Source organism: Petaurus breviceps, unplaced genomic scaffold, assembly GCF_028583685.1.
Source record: "Petaurus breviceps papuanus isolate PSGF00001 unplaced genomic scaffold, PetGlider_PUasm1.0 224, whole genome shotgun sequence".
Taxonomy (NCBI): domain Eukaryota; kingdom Metazoa; phylum Chordata; class Mammalia; order Diprotodontia; family Petauridae; genus Petaurus; species Petaurus breviceps.
Window position 1 is genome coordinate 15,518,762 of NW_027185887.1, and position 16,584 is coordinate 15,535,345.

Here is a 16,584-nt window from a genome sequence, read left to right on the forward strand (position 1 = left end):
AAGAAAGAAAGAAAGAAAGAAAGAAAGAAAGAAAGAAAGAAAGAAAGAAAGAAAGAAAGAAAGAAAGAAAGAAAGAAAGAAAGAAAGAAAGAATGCCCACTAGGCACCAAACATCCAATTAAGCAACACAGCTTTCCTTCCTTCCTTCCTTCCTAGGCAGTATGATCCTGGAATGTGATCTAGATTGAGAAAGGAGATTGCCTGGACAATGGCAACATTAGGAGTTTCCTCAAGAGCAGCCCCAGGTTCTGCAGTCCCAGAATCACCTTCTGGACAGGGAATAGAAATCTCTTAGACCTACAATATAGCCATGAAGTCAGAGACAGAAGATTGTTGTGGAGTTCCCTGAATAACCCCTAGTTTAAGATTTTAGAAACTTGGCTCAGAAAAATATACCTTTTATAGAAAGACCAAATGAAAAGCAGACTGGATTTAGAGTTAGAAGAGCTGATTTTAAATTACTGTGTGACCACAGGTGTTTTTTGGACCTCAGTTTCCTTTTCTGTAAAATGAAGGGGGGAGGGGATAGATTCAATAGCCTCCAAGGACCCTTCCAGCTCTAAATCTGTAGTACTCTGATCAAAAAGAGGATAATCCATGTGACCCCCTGCAGACTTGACTGAGAATCACAGAATCTTTGCATTAGAAAGGATTTCATTGAGCCCAAATTATCCTTGGACAGAATCACCTATACAACAACCCAGACAAGCACTCTTGTGCCTTCACATATATTGAACACACTGAGCAGCTATCACTTCCAGCTGGAGCTTCTAGCCAGTTCCCAAGCTGACATTTCCTCCCCAGTACCTGAAAGACCAATGTATATTTAGCATATTCAAAGCAGATGTTGTCTCCGATATAGGCCATTCAATTGTGCAATCAAATTAGTATCAGAAGCCCCAGTCTTGGCCAGCTGGACTTACTTCATGACTAGGCCAGAGGCAGCAACCTTTCTGGAATTACTGGAAAGGGACCAGAAGAAGGAGTTAATCTGGTCTTCCATGTCTCTAGACAGAACCCTGAAGCTATTTTTTAAAAAGGAAGGGGAAGCCAGGTAGCACAGGCCCCAGGGTCAGGATAACCTGGGGATTGAATCCGGGCTCAGACACTTAGCACTCACCCAGAAACAACTGGTGGTGTAACCTTGAGCAAGTTACTTAACCCCAATTGCTTAGGGGCAGCCAGGTGGCTCAGCAAGTAAGAGCACCGGGCCCCAGTGTTGGGATGACCTGGAATCTAATCCGGGCTCTGATACTTAGCACCACACCCAGAAATAACTGGCTGTGTAACCTTGAGCAAGTTACTTAACCCTGATTGCTTTAAAAAAAAAAAAAAAGGAAGGGGGGGAAAAAAGGTTTATTGCATGGCATGACCCAAATATGAAAGGATCATAATAGCATAGAGTCCACTATTAGGCACATACTCCAAGAAGGTTAAAGTCAGAAATAAGGGTACTATGAACACCAAAATATTCATAAGCATCACTTTCTGAGGTAGCTCTTCTATATGGAAAAAAAAAGTGCCTATCCATTTGACTGAACAAATTGAGGCCTTGGAATGTAATGGAATATTTTCAAACTGAAAGAAATTTTGGGTGTGAATAATTCAGAGAAATATGAGAAGATAAGAACTGATGCAGAGAAAAGCAAGAACTATTCAAAAAGACTATAATTATGCAAATAAAAACATTAAAAGGCAGTTAAACTCAGATTAACTACAATGACTAACATGAACAGATAATGAAACAGATCCCCTTCTTCTCAGTGTTGAAATGGAAGAATACCTGTACAGAATGTTGCATGTTCTGTCGGATGAAGTTGCTTCATCATTCAGTTTTGCTGAATTGTTTTTATGTGTTACAAGGGAGGGTTTAATATGAGCAATATAAAAGTAAATGGCAGTGTTGTTCCCCCAAAAAATATCAATATGACTTTTTTTTAATTATAGCTAGCACAAGTATGAAGTCCTGAATATCATTATCACTTGGTACCAGTATGCCTCTCTTCAAAACCCTATTGTATGGCAGACAGGGTGATTGATAAGTCATCAAATCCGACTTCAAGGGAGAATATGACCTGATCTAGATATGAAGATGTGATATAGAGAAGAAAGAAGTTCAGTCCTGATATGTTCTATAGAAATATTGCTTTATAAATGCACACTTGCATGTTTTCACAATGCTCTTGAACTTTTCCAGACTTGCTTGGGAAAGTGCTGGTTAAGAAGGTCAACAGAAAATGAAATAGATAGGTGTCACAATGAATAGAGTATCTGACTCGGAGTCACCAAGACTTGAGTTTAAATCCTGCCTTAGGCACTTAATAAGTGTGTGTCCATGGGAAAGTCATTCTGAAATCCTCAGTTTCCTCCCCTGTAAAATGGGTATAACAATAGCACTTACCTCACTGGGCTACAGGGTTATTATGAAGATCAAATAAGAAGACAGATAGATGATAGATAGATAAATTGCTTTGCAAGTTTTTAAAGCACTATGCAAATGCTAACTATTATATTATAGGTTAGATTGTAGATTATTGACTGACATCTGAACCTTACCCCTCACTCACTTCTACATCATGGAACAAAAGATATGCTAATCAAACCTGAGGAGAAAAAAAGTATGTTAGTTCCTTTATAATGCTGTGTTCAGTCTAGTAGAAAGGGGAATCTTAGAAACCTAGAGAAAAAGTAGGGATAGAAAGAAGGGAGATTCAGAGGTGAAATCTGGATTTTCATAAATTAGCCAACATGTCATTTTAATGAATTAAATAGGATCATAAGATCTTAAATTTGGGGTTGGAACAAACTCATTTTACAAATGAATGAAGTGGGGACCAGGGAGATGTCAAGGTCACAGAGATAGACAGGGATAGAGGTAGGATTAGGACCCAGGTTTAAAAAAAAAAGTCTTTCTTTTCCTGACATACAAATAGTCTATTGGAAGGAAAACTGCATCTTCACACAAGTTTAATGGTTCCCGTAAAAATAACTAACATCCCAAGCCTGGTAATCTTTTGTTATTGGCAAAGAGAAAGCAATAGTTCAGAATTTATCAAGCTTATCAGTTCCACCTAATTAAGGAGGAAGCCAGAGGGCATAGTAAACAAAACACTAATAACTCACTTTTGAGAGACCGATCTCAGGGAGATCTAATATCTTCCCTGAAATGGGCTTGGTGGTCTCAGCTCATCTTGACCTTTATCAGGCAAGCGACCAACATAGAAACACTATACTCTGCCGAAGCCCTGGGTGGAATTATTAAGAGATTAAATTCCTGTCTGCTCTCTGTGAGAGACTGATCCTTCTAGCACACTGCTAGAGGACATACGAAATCCATATGAGCTACACTTTTAAAAACAGGGGCTGTGGGACCTGGGAAAGGATAGCTTAGGAATTAGACTCTCAGATACTGCCTCAGCCTCTCACCCCGTATTAAAAAGTGATTAAGTCTCTGATTTCCCCAGAAACCCTCAGGGAACTGAGCTTCAGTTTTCCCATCTGTAAAATGGGGGTGATAATTATCTTCCTCAAAGGTTTTCTTTGAGGGGAATAATTTTAAACCTTTGTACTGAACTTGAATATGAATTTTCCTATAAGTGAAACTGTGCTTGGAGGATAATAATAACCATCAACAAGCAGTAACAACAGCTGGTATTTGCATAGTCCTTTAGGGTTTACAAAATGCTTTGCAACATTATTTTATTTGACGGGGAGGAGGATCAAAAGGGTGAATTCCAAAAGAGTGAAACACACAGAATCCCAATGTCACCATCTGATTTTTTACGATCCAAAATTTGTCTACTTTCAACAGATCTTCAGAGATGAAAGATACTACTCCAAAGGGATGATCCAAATGATTAGTGCCTGGCACATAGTGTTTAAAAAATGCTTTTGTACCCACTGATTCATTCTTCAAAAGCAGGACCGTGACTTAAGGATGGAGACAGCCAGAGGATGAGGCCAGAAATGGGAGTCAAGTGAAGATATTTTGGGGGGTGGGAGGTATGTTGGCAGATATTATAGGTTAGAAAGGCTAACTGTTGATTTCTAGGAAATTATATCAAATCACAAAGATCAAGAAATTATAATTAATATATGTGTGCCTAGGTACATACATATATACACACACATATGTATATGATGTCATGTTTCAGAGGAATAAGTTAGGGCAGAAAAAAAATGGGATTTAGAATACAGTTATCCCTTTCACACTGAGACTTTCCCCATCTAGGTTTTATTATTCATGGGTCAGCATAAGAAATGAAATGGCAATTTGGGGGGGATTTTGTGGAAGTCACAGATGACATGTGAAGGACAGCAGACAATGCAAAAAAAAAAAGTATTTTTACTTAACAATGATCTACACATAGCCTATGACCAAATACTTTAACCAAATTTTACAATAAGGTACTGTAAACACCCTGAAAAAGAAAAAATTCAGACTTCTCTGATATGAAGGGAGGGCCAAAAAATATTACGGGGCTTTTCCAGATTGCATCACATCCCTAACCCCTATGATGTCGAAGGGATAACTGGACAAGAAGCCAGAGAGTCAGAGATAGTGTCACTAGCAAAGAAGAAATATCTAAATAAGCCCTGCTTAGAGTGAATAATGATGTGCTAATTCAAACCAGGAAGAGATAAAATGGGAGAATAGGTGATGGTGATGGTGTTTCTGGGATATTCTCTGCCCAGGCAAAATTCCTAAAGTCGATCTAAACTTGCCATTTCTCCTTTCTGAATTCCTTTCTGCCCTTCTCTATATCACCTCCTCTTTTCTCACACTGTCCCCCAAGTGTACCAGGAGCCCTAACACACAACACTCTAGAAATTCTGATTCTTCCTCTATGAAATGAGGGTGTTTGACTCCATGACCTTTCAAGTCCCTTCTAGCTCTAAATCTATGTATGGTCCTATGACTTTCTTGCCCTCCCAATCAAAATTCATATGTCCTGTGTCTTTTCTTTCCTCAATACATATAGAAGTAACTAACTTATTTGATAAACTAATTCTTAGTAAGCCAATCCACATATTAAGTGATAATGTAAGACTCTCTCCTATTTGCCTCTAAAAAGAAGACTCCACTGAACAAGTTGTGATACATGAATATAATGGAATATTATTGTGCTATAAAGAAATGATGAGCAGGCAGATTTCAGAAAAAAAACCTAGAAAGACTTACATGAACTGATGCTGAGTAAATTAAGCAAAACCAGAAGAACATTGTACACAGCAACAGTAACATTGTGAGATGATTAACTATAATAGACTTAGTTCTCAGCAATACAATGATTCAAGATAATTCCAAAAGAATCATGATGGAAAATGCTAACTCCTTTCACAGAAAGAATTATGGATGGAGTCTGAATGCAGATCACAGCATATTATTTTTACTTTTTTGTTTTGTTTTTTTCTTTCTTGTGGTTTTTCCCTTTTGTTCTGATTCTTTCACAGCATGACTAATGTGGAAATATGTTTGATATGATTGTACACATATAGCCTATATCAGATTGTTTGCTGTTTGGTGAGGGAGGAGGGGAAGGAAGGAGAAAAATTTGGAACTCAAAATTTCACAAAAATGAATGCTGAAACTATCTTTACATGTAATTGGGGAAAATACTATCAAATTTTTAAAAATAAAAATAAGACTCCATTAGAAATCATTTCATTGAGTAAAAGCACAACATAGAGAATGAATGCTTTAACTCAAAGAACTGAAGCTGTGATGGTGAAAATTTCAGGCAATAGACAAGAGAGTGGGTATAGAGGAAAGAACTACTAGACTAAGAAGCAAGAGATCTGAGTTACACTTCTAGTTTGTTAGGACTAGCCTAACCAGAATAGGCTATGTTGCCTTAGATAAGTGACTCAACCTTTCCTGGCCTCAGCCCCCTGTAAAATGAGGGGGTTCATATCCAGTTCTATAATTCCATATTTCTGGTTTTAGTCTACCACTGATGCCATTTTAACTTGTCCTATCTAAATCTATTTCACCTGTAGGGAAAGTCAAGGCCAGGAGTAGTAATCAATCAATCCATCAGTAAGAATTTATTATACCTAATATGTGCAACATGAAAAGGCATAAAATATGGTACCTGCCCTCAGGAACTTGTAATTTACTTGAGAAGACAGGATATTGCATAACAAAAAAAATCCTCTGGTTTTGAGGGGCCCTCTCTTTATGACTTGTTTGCAAAAAGCTTCTGCTCTTGGGGTAGCTAGGTGGTGCAGTGAATAGAGCACCAGCCCTGGTGTCAGGAGAACTTGGGTTAGGATCCGGCCTCAAACACTTAACACAAAAAATAGCTGTGTTGACCTTGGGCAAGTCACTTAACCCCAATTGAATTGCCCTCCAAGAAGAAAAAAAATAGCTTCTGCTCTAGGCATGTCATCTCTTACTGCCTAAGACAGTATTAACTGCACAGTTGTCACCACCACATAACCATCACACCTGTTTTTTCAGCCCAAGAACTGGTTTATAACCTTTCATCGCATAATTGACTTACAGTATAATTCTGTTCCTTACACTGCTTAAAAGGTAAACAGAGCAGCAATGTATTCACCAGTGTCATGTGGATACACATTTATTTCTCACACACTGCAAGCCTGGAAATCTCAGTACACACCCATTGTCAGTATTCTATTTTAGTGTATATTCATGAGTATTCCATGCATCCTAATCTTGCAAAGATAGTTTAGTAATAAATGATTTTTTTAAGTAATACCAGCACAATTTTTTAAAGCTTCACATAATAGTCTCAGCCCACTTTTTGGCAAAAAAAAAAAATTGTCATAAAACCTGCTATGATTATGCAGTGAAATACAGTACATTCTACCCTTTCTTCTCAAATCCTCCATATGTGGTACCTTTCAGAATGGAAACCTCCATGTCCCATAATTGACAGTGGGACCCTCCCCTGGCTACTCCCCAGAATTTCCATTCTTGTGAAATCAGGTGGCGGGGGGAGGAAGTCATATACACACATGTGAGACTCTGCCCCTTCCTCTAAAACCCTTGGTCATTGCTTGCAGCCAGGAAGCAGCCCTGAAGTTTGAAAGACAGAAACCAGGTATCCTAACATTATGTAAAGTGATGAAGGCTTGGTGAAACCTGGAAATATCAAGCAGCTCCTAATAGTATTATTTGCCTACTTCTTCCCCTTGCTAGAGCCCCAAATTCAGTGCATCTGATACCTAGTCATTAAAAACCCCTTCCTTCCCCATCCTACTCCCCTTTTCCAATGACTGAAACCTGTTTATAGCCTTGTCTTGTCTCTCTGGTGACTAAGGCCTGGATGTATTTTTGGCCCTGAACCAATCCTTTAGCATGTCCTGGCTCCCTCATCCCAGGATGTCTTGAGTTATGCTCTCTGTACTTTCCCTTGGGCGTGTTAAAATGTGCCCACACTGAAAGTCAATTCTTTTAGCATCACAGGCCTTTTGACCTCTTTTATGAAAGTCTTAAATCCCAAAGAAGCCTCAACAGACTGGGATGCAGGACATGCAAATGAAAAGATAACAGTACAAAACATTTCTTGCCTTTCCAACCACATAGTTTTCCATGGGTTCTGGGTAGAACCTTGGATTAATCTAAGTATTTTATTGTGCCCATTTAGCCTTGGCTATTTGTTATGGGGGCGCACTCTTACTGGACAATACTGGACAAATTCTAGCTTCCTGGGTCTCTTGGTACTCCTGGTTTCATTTGCTTACCTGCTATAATGCTCAATACAAATGACAAATTTTAAGGGACTGTTAGAGACTCTCCCATTCCATGGAACTTTTTGCTGGTGACAGAAAATTTAAGGTCTATTAACTTGAAAGGGAAAAAAGACACATCTTTATTTTCACTAATCTGTACCTGAAGTTTAGCATTTCCTTTATGAATTAAAAATAAACAAACAAACATTATTCTGAGAAAGAGTACATAGGCTTCACCAGACTGGAAGGAGTTCCATGACACAACAAAGGTTAAGAATCCCAGTTACAGGGGAAACGAGGTGATGCAGTGAATAGAGCATCGACCCTGGAGTCAGGAGGACCTGAGTTCAAATCTGACCTCAGACACTTAACACTTACTAGCCATGTGACCTTGGGAAAGTTACTTAACCTCAATTGCCCTGCCTTCCCCCCTCCAAAAAGCAAAAACAAAAAAGAATCCCAGTTAAAGCAGAAAATCCACTACATTTTGAAAGAGACCTGGGTACAAATACTAGCTCTGCCACTTTAGCTGTGTGGCTTTCTGTAGACCTCTCTGTGCTTTATTTTCCTCAACTATAAAATGAGTCTAAGCTGTCTGCCTCAAAAAGTTATTATGAGAAGAGCAGAAGCTGTGTCTTATCTAAACTTCATTTTTCCCCAGGTCTATTATAGGTATTAAAAAGGTTAATAAATATTTGTTGAATTAAATAAAATAATGCATGTAAATGCTATGTATTGGGAACAGTTAGCAGACCATTTAATTGAAATGGAGAGGTGTGTGAAGTGGAGTAGTTGACTGGAAAGGTATATGATAGCCAGACTATGGAGGATCTTCAGTGACTGGTTGAGGATCTCTAGAATTAAATACAAATAGTCAAGTAGAAGATAGGCTAAAAGATATACATAGTAACAGCTACTATTAATTTTATTTAAAATCTCTGACATACTTTTTTTTTACCAGATTTGAATGGAGGTCATGCCCTCTTTTCTTCTTTCTTTGAAGGCAGAGAGTGTTTTTTGGTTTTGTCTTGGCACAGTGCTTTGTAGGTAGATGAACATGGCATCAAGGTCAGTTACTGCACTGACGGTAAATTCTTCATTTTAAAAAGGCTAAAAGTCAAGACCAAAGTGAAGGGAGTGTTGGTGCATGATTTTTTGTTTGTGGATGATTGTGCATTTAATGCAGCCTCTGAAGCTGAGATTCAACAAAGCATGGATCAGTTCTCTGCTGCTTGTGTTAATTTTGGTCTAACAATTAATACCAACAAAATACAGGTTCTCCACCAGCAAGTACCACACCATCCATATGTGGAACCATCAGTCATAGCAAATGGAGAGGTTTTGAATGCAAATAAGCTTGCTTATCTTGGCAATATACTTTCCAGGGATGTGCACATTGATGATGAGGTTGACACATACATTTCCAGAGCTAGCTCAGCGTTTGGGAGAATCCAAAGGAAAGTATGGGAGAGAAGAGATAGTAGAATGACTACCAAACTGAAGGTCTACAGAGCCTTTGGGCTGACTTCATTGTATGCCTATAAAATGCTTCCATTTTAAATTGTCTTAGAAAGATTCTGAAGATGACCTGGCATGATAAGATACCAGACACTGAGGTCCTTTCTTTTTTTTTTTTAAAGCAATCGGGGTTAAGTAACTTGCTCAAGGTTACACGGCCAGTTATTTCTGGGTGTGGTGCTAAGTATCTGAGCCTGGATTTGAACCCAGGTCATCCCGACACTGGAGCTGATGCTCTTACTTGCTGAGCCACCTGGCCGCCCCTAAGCAATTGGGGTTAAGTAACTTGATCAAGGTTACACGGCCAGGTGTTTCTGGGTGGGTGCTAAGTGTCTGAGCTCGGATTTGATCCACAAGTCATCCTGACAGTGGAGCCAGTGCTCTTACTCGCTGTGCTACCTGGCTGCCCCCTGAGGTCCTTTCTTAAACTAAATCACCAAGCATTCAAACTCTATGGTAGAAAGTGCAACTCTGATGGGTTGGCCAATGTTGTTCAAATACCAAACATACATTGCCAAAACGACTATTTTATAGAGAACTCACACAGGGCAAATGCTTACATGGTGACCAGAAAAAGTAACACAAGGACACTCTCGAGGTCTCTCTTCAGAACTTGGTAATTGATTGCATGACATGGGAGACTGGCACAGGACCACCCAGCATGGCATGCCCTCATTATAGAAGGTGCTATGCTCTTTGAGCAAAGCAGAATTGAAGTAGCTCAAAAGAAAGGTGAGATGTGCAAATTTAGAGAATCCACCCCAAATATTCATACGGACTATTTGTGCCCAACCCACGGTAGAACATTCTGGGCTTGCATTGGTCTGATCAGCCATAGTCAGTCACGCTGTAACTTGTGACCACTGTAACATGGGGGTGTCATTTTGGTCCTCTTCAAGAACAAAGGGCAACACCCAATAAATGCATATTGAATTGACCTGAACTTCTACCAAAGAATCTTGCTGGCTCACAGCCCAGAAACTCTGGTGTGGTTTTCACAGCAATTATTGTCAAGGTACAACCCCTCCATCTTTGCCTCCATTGTATCAGTGAGCACTCTTTGTATCATGTCTATAAAGCAGTGAGAGAGTACCAAGTTAATAGATGTTGTCTAGTGGTATTGCTGGACTTATAAAATAATTCTCTTTGTCACAAGGGGAAGGCCAAGTGGATAGTATTGGGGGGAGGAATAAATCCAAAAAATGAATATGATGTGGGAGTAAAAACAAAGAAAGCTTCAAAAAAAGTGAGGGGAATAACAGAAAGAGAGAGAGAGAAGAGAGGGGATGAGGACAGAAAAACAGAGGGAAGGACAGAGACAAAGAGACAGAAGACAAAGAGGCAGAGACAAGCAGGGACAGAGTCAGACAGGAAAAGAGAACGGGTGTTATATTATCACTAAAGTAGCTCCATGAAACTGTGGTCTAAGATGGATAATATTTTGCCACACCCATTCCAACATGACTTTTAGTCATCATAATTTCCTTTTATATGAAGTTACAAAGAAAAGTTCATTCTCCACATAGTATATTGTACCATTTTTTAAAATTCAGATTCAACTTAGTTCACCATTAAGATCTAGGCAAGTGAAGGATCATTTTACAATATGGCTCTCATAAGCAACTTGAGGACCTGTAGCCACAGGGTCCAATTTCATAAAAGTCGGGGCATTGTTTTAAATGCCTTCCACGCTATTTAGAGAGTCTTTTCTTAATGCAAACCATGCTACATGGTTTAGTAAATAGGAAACACAAAAAATAACTAATCCTTTCTTAATATTATATCTTCCTTGGATTTGAGAGCAGAAACCAGGAGGTACTCTGCCCCGTCCTGGAGAAACCAAAACTTTCACTCTAGTCACTGGGGAAACCAGCCTCTGGCCTGATGGCCTTGAAAAAAGTGGCAGAATTCTACCATCCCTAATTTCAATCTGACATGGCTATTTCCATTCTGCTTAGACTCTTGGAAAGAAATCCTGGTTGATGTGTTTATGTATTTAAAAAACAACAACAGCTAAGTTTATAAACATCTAGCATGACAGTTAAGGAGTCTCCAAACTTCAGATCCCATTACACAGCTTGCTGTGACAGTCTAATATGTTCACCAAGCCATGATGTTCCTAGAAACTGTAGTTCTGATTCAGCAGTTCCTAGGGGGCGGCAACCTCAGGACTTTGTCTGATGGGTGATGCCCTCTTCAGACCAACTGTGTTCTACTTTCTAGTCATTCTTCCTGCTGGGCCCCTTTAAAGCATTCTCTTTGGAACTGAAGTTTGTTGTTTTGTTTTCCCCCACATCTGTTCTACAACTATTGATTAGCTGTGTAACCTGGGGCAAGTCACTCTATGAACTTCTAATCAATAATAACTACCCTGTTACCAAACAGGATTGTTGTGAGGATCAAATGGGATTGTATCTATACTTTGAAAAGTATAAGGTGCCATACAGATAAAAAGATTTTTATAAGAACTCATATTCAACAAACTCCAATAAATTTATTAAATGCCTAGTATTTGCCAGGCAGTAACACTGGGTACGTCATGGAGAAATTGCCTAACAACTAGAGATGTCCAAAAGTTGGGCAGGCTGCCTCACAAGATGATGGGTTTCCTCTCACTTTGAAGCTAGATGACCACTTATTACTGTTAACACCAGTAGATGCTGACAAGTTGCTTGGTCCTTTTAATCAGAGAACTTAGGGTAGCTTGTTATCATTCACTGGCTGACTCCTTCCCCTTGTTAGGTTTGGTATGGGGGGGAGGGAGGCTCTAATGTTAGTCTAGAGCAGGAGTTCTAAACCTTCTTTGTTTCATTGACCCTTTTGATAGTCTGGTGAAATTTATGGACCTTTATCAGAATAATATTCTTGAAAGCATAAAATAAAATGCATAGGATAAACAAAGGAAACCAATTATATTGAAATAAAAAATGCAATTTCTCCCAATTTCATGAACCTCCTGTAATCAATCCATGGATCCCAGTTTAACAACCTCAGGTCTATGTGGGGTATATGTGTGTCTACCAATAAATATCTTTAGCATTATCATTTCAATGCGAAACTTTAAGTAGAAATTTTTTTGTGGTCGTAAAGCTTAAGATTACTCCCAACACTGTTTACATAGTACAGCATGCTATATTTCTCTCTTTGGAAGTATGGTAACTTTGCTTTTTTCATTTGTTAACTAGAATGAGTATATATTTAAAAACTTAATGTTGTAGTTACATACCATATCCTCTCCACTCCAGACAATCAGATATCATGTGCATTGAGAAAATGGATTTTACTTAAGTATTTTAAAATAGATTTTGTATAAATATTTTTAAATGAAATCATTTGAAAAGCCAAACATCATACATTAGTAAACAGGGAATGCATTGTGTGCCCATATGCTAGTATTCAAGGTATACATAGTTTATAATATCTTCCTATTACCCTTAAATGGAATACCAGTGAGCTGTTTGACCTTGAGGTAGACAAAATCCGATGAAAAGGAGAAGTAAACAGTCTAAGAAAGTAACAAAAAAAAAATTGTCCTGAGATTGCATCTTCTGCTATCTAATCACTCACCAAATGGAGTGCACCAATCATCCTTCCCGCTTCCTAGCTGGGAATGAATTAATCAAAAGTGTGGCAAATTCCTCTGGATAAACCTCTACTTTATTCTAATAATACTCAGAATTTGTGCAATATTTATTCTTCCTCAGATTGTAGCATTAAGCTGAGCTGATAGAGGATTCAAAGAAAAAGGTTGGAAAGAAGGAGAAAGGAGAGAGGAGAGAAGGATCAGAACTAACATGGGGAAAATAGGACCTTGTCCCAGGATATCAAATCCATAACTACCTCCTGTAGAGACCACAATCCTAGCACCTCACCTTCGAGTGGTCTGTTGGTCTATTCTACCACATGGTACACCCCCAGAGACATCCCTTTGCCTTCATACCTAAAGCTCATGAGTAAGAACCAGGCCGCCTTTTCTTCTTACTCCCACAGTCAGACTGCTAACACTGTCCTTTTCCTATCTCTTCTTTTTTTTTCTTCAAGGTGGAAAAAATGTCTAGTTACAGCTCCAGGAAGGATATGTTGCCAAACCTTCTCTCCAGCTTCTTACCTACACCAATAAACTTGCTTAGTAGCAATAATCAGCAGCTAATTTTTATAGCAGCAGACAAGCCAAGCCTAAGTGTAAAGCCAGAATTCTAAGAACAGATCACTCTTAAAAGAAGCAGATTGCCCAGAAGTTTGGCAAACCATAGAACTAGGGAACTAACTTTAAAAAAAAAAAAATTCTACCGTTCTGTGACTTAGCTGGAAACATGTCAACAGTAACAGTCTTGACCCTTTGATTCACAAAAATAAAGTGCCAATTGCAACTCACTCTAGTTAAGCAAGAAGACAAATAAATAGTAATTGGTCATATTGGGTTCAGCCAGATGAAATATTTCTGACTTTGCAAACAGGAAGGGCCATATTATGGCAAGTCTTGGGAGGTTATGTCCTAGGGCCTCTAGGTAATACTGTAAAGTATTGAGAACTGGTCATGGCCCACCCCTCATTCAACATGCCCTGCCCCCAATCTCCAGGCACCATCTGAGGCCAATCTCCCCTCCCCTTGCTATAAATGAACCGTACTTTCTCTGGAGTACTCCATCTGGGTCTGTCCCTGGGGAGACTTGGGGGGAGAAGCAGGTGTCCTTGTAATCATGCCCCATAGACCAGAGATGAGGGTGATCTGGCCATGACATCTGTCACCCCATTGATCAGAAGGGTTAATTTATCTGAAATGGCTCAGTAGTTATCCCTATACTCCTTCACCCTTGCACATGTGCCCTCCTAAAGCTTCATGGGAAAACATAAGAGTTATACCTTAATAGTATCTACAAGCAGCTGAGTTCTCCTTGCAGGATAAACTCGTGCTGTCCTTACCATGTGTGTGGACTTCACTTTCCCCCTAACTCAGGCTCTGTGCCAAGACTAAAGTTGAAACTTTCATTCGAAACATGATTCCTCACTTTTCTTAGGATAAATCACATATTCAAATGGTTTGCCATTGCAGCGACCAATCTGTTTCTGTAATTTGGAAGAAAAAAGTTAACTTTGTGTTCAGAACTGACTAGTGCTCCTCTATTGAGAGGCAGTATGAAAGCGGGCTAGTCATAGAGTCAGCAGAGGCTAAAGTTTAAATTCTGCCTCTAACATTTAGTATAATTATGGGCATGTTACTTCACTCCCTTCTGAGCCCAGTTTATTCATCTATAAAATGGGGGTAATCAAAACTGCAGTTTCTATACCAGGAGCGGTTGTAAGATTTAAACTTAATACAAAATATCTCATGCAATGGACTGGTCTGATATAGTAAAAGAGTTTCTCAAGGACAAGAGAAGTGCCTATTGGTACTTCCCCTAGTTGCGATAAAGTGAAATGATTATTTTATTGACCAATAGCATTTAAGTTACAAATATAGCTATACAGAAAGTAACTCTGCCAGCCCCTCCCTACTAGCAGCTAGACAGCATCTCTCCTTCTTGAGATAGCCATACTAAGCTTTCCAAAAAGCTTTGTTGGAAATACCTTTGCCACCTTTTTGGGCACTCCAGTTCACTGACAAGTCTGAATACTAAGAAAAACAAACCTTGACTGATACAATTATGGATGTTCAGCTTAATGAGAATTTGTACACTAAAATACCCAGGGCCTCTCAGGTTTGTTGGAGTTTTAAAAAGGAATCAATCAAATTTAATTTGGAAGAACTATGTTATCCCTTCCTTACTTTGGTTAGCAGCCTTGGGCTTTGTTATGGTGCATGGGGAACCTTCAGAAGATTTGTCAAATTCAATCTGATTGTGAATGAGAAGCTTGGAAGCAGAGAGGTATGACAAAATACATTTGCTCAGGAGATAAGGACTAGGATGAGGGACAGTATGGCCACACTCCCTGGGCGAGTTCAACAAAATTTCTACGAGACTGCTGAGACCTCATGTCATATTTTTAGGATGGTCTTAGACTTGGGCAGAAGTCTTCCCAAATCCATGTGGGTAAACTCTTCCTTGGATGCAATAAATAGGCGGTCATGAGTTTATAAATAAGGGAGTAATGTAAACAGATATGAACTCAAGGAAAATTACTTTGGCATCTGTATGAAGGATAAATTGGAGTGGGTGGAGAGACTTAATACACAGAAATCAATTAGGAGTCCATTAGAATAGTCCAGACGAGTGATGATAAAAGCAAGCCTGAACTAGAATGGTGGCAAAATATAGAAAAGAGGACAGGTGCGAGACATTATAGAAACAGAATAAGTAAGATTTAGCAACTGATTGGATAGGAGACATGAGTAAGAACCAGAAGTTGGGATTGATACCTGAGAGATAGGGGGATTAGGCTGGTGGTGCCCTTAACAAAAAAAGAGAAACTTGAAGGGAGGTGGATTTGAGGGGAACTTTAGAGTTCTGTTTTGAAGATATTAAGATTAAGCTAATTAAGGAGCATCCAGTTGGAAATGTCCAATAGGCAGCTGGTGATAGAACACTAAGACTGGAACTCCAGAGAAAAGGGATCTGTGATTCATCAACATAGAGATAAGTAAACCCATGTGAGCTGATGCAGTCACCACGATAGAAAGGGTAGAGGGATAAGAGAAGAAGGTTCAGGACTGCATCGACACCTGCAATTTGGAGGTCTAGATCATGGTCCAACAAGGTAGACTGTAAAGGAGGTACAGTAAAAGAGAGATGGGAATCCATCTATGCTTTTCATTAGCAATCCAAAGAAATACACTGATGGATCCACAATCTTATCCAATCCATGTGTGCCTTCTTATGCTGTGTAGTTCTTGCTCATAACCTTTGATAAAGCTTCCATAAAAGTTCTACCCAACACATTTGAGGCCTTGCTAAAGGTTTTTGTTTGTTTTGTTTTCATATATTCTGAGTGCACTAGTTCAGCACCAGGGCTGTTCATTACAACTCACTGAAGCTACGTGACCAGCTCATCTGTTTTTATGGTCATCCAGAGACTTGATAATGTCTTTTATGCTACTTCTTTTGTGTGGATCACCTTACATCCCCCCACCCCTACCAAATACCTCAGCATTGTCCTCTGGGTCCCTCCACAGTTTTTTTTTCTTTTCTTTTTAAAAATTTGTTTAGTTTTGCAAATATTTCTTTTTGCTCCCCATTGAACAGTAAAAAAAAAAACCTCACAAGAAACACATATAATCCAACAAAACAAATCCTCACATTATCCATAGTCAAAAATGCATAATTCTTTCTGGATTTTAAGTCAATCACCTCTTTGGCAGGGAAGTGGCATGATTCCTTTTCAATCCTCTGGACTTGTTAACCCCACACTTTTAAGAGATCATGGCAT

General features: G+C 39.1%; 1 pseudogene; it reads left to right on the forward strand.

Moving 5' to 3' along the window:
• LOC138166505 (kallikrein-13-like) overlaps positions 1 to 16,584 on the forward strand; it is a 45,719-nt pseudogene that overhangs the window by 885 nt on the left and 28,250 nt on the right.